Below are 1283 nucleotides of genomic sequence, written 5' to 3' on the forward strand. Positions count from 1 at the left end.
GTTTTGAAACGTCACCTCGCCTCTCGCCAGCCTCAAAGCATAACGTCACGTAGCTTAAACATCACCACGTGTGGCCGACATCACGTCACACACTGTTAATACCTTCATATAATCATTTACTCATCGCAAATCAATCTTCGCTTTGGATTTCCGCTTTTGTTTTGTAAGCTTTTAGCGTGTCGCTCGTATTAACATAATATGCATGGCATGGAGAAGGTGGAGTTGACGTGGGTTGGACAGCAGAGAAAAGTAATGAATATCAGGTTAGAGGGGAAGGAGATCAGACAAGGAAAGGTTTGACTGTTTGAGTATGTGGGGGGAAACAGTGACCAGGGATGGTAAGTCAGAGGTGACCGTGAGGAGGAATATCCAGGTGGGTGTGAATGCATGGAGTAAGGTGGAGGAAGTAATGGCAGACAGCAAGATTTCAAGGAGATTGAAAGGAAAGGTTCTGATGGAGGAAATTGGCTGCAGGTTTGCGAGAACAACTGGGTCAGAAGGATTGCAGGAGTGAAGAGGGTGGATAGAACTAGAGGGAGAATGGATGAACTGAGGGAGAAGATTGGTGTACAGATGAGCTTGACGGGGAGATTGGTGAAACGTTGGCTGAGATGGGCTTGTCACTTGGTGCGGATAGTTTAGCAGATATTAATGCAGAAATATTATTTAAAATTTTCTGATATCAATTTTTTGTTTGTTTGTTTGTTTTTTGTTTTTTTTGTATACAAGATCGAGGCTCGTGAAAGAGCGAACATTAATCACACAGAAAGACAAACCGACACATAAAACATATAACATCGGGAGCGGTAGACAAGATGGGGAGAGAGGGGCAAGGACACAAACGCAACATTTGAGAGCAGGGACCGAGAGACATGGAGACATGGAGAGATCTGTGGGAGGGAGAGGGCTTTGGGGGGAAGGCATGGGAAGGGGGGGGGGGGGGGGGAGTGGGAGAGGTATAAAACATATGGACACTGCCAGGACTTCCAGGAAAGAAGTTGGAATTTCAAACAAGGTGGATCTGGGGTGAATTAGCGGGGGTAGAAAAGATCAAGGTTTGGATGGGGGAATATAAGAGATGGTGGTGAACAGCTGTTTTAAAGACCTGGAGGGAGGAGTGGGATTGAAGGGAGTGTGGGGGTTTGTTCCAGAGGCGGGAGAAAAGAGGATTGAAAGAGTGAAGGTGAGCAGAGAGCCGAGATTTCAGCAGTTTAACCATCAGAGGGTTGCTGGCAGATCTTGTGCAACCTGTAGGAATATTTGGGGGACAGAGCACAGAGAGC

Source organism: Myxine glutinosa, chromosome 12 (assembly GCF_964187855.1).
Source record: "Myxine glutinosa chromosome 12, kmMyxGlut1.1, whole genome shotgun sequence".
Lineage (NCBI taxonomy): Eukaryota > Metazoa > Chordata > Myxini > Myxiniformes > Myxinidae > Myxine > Myxine glutinosa.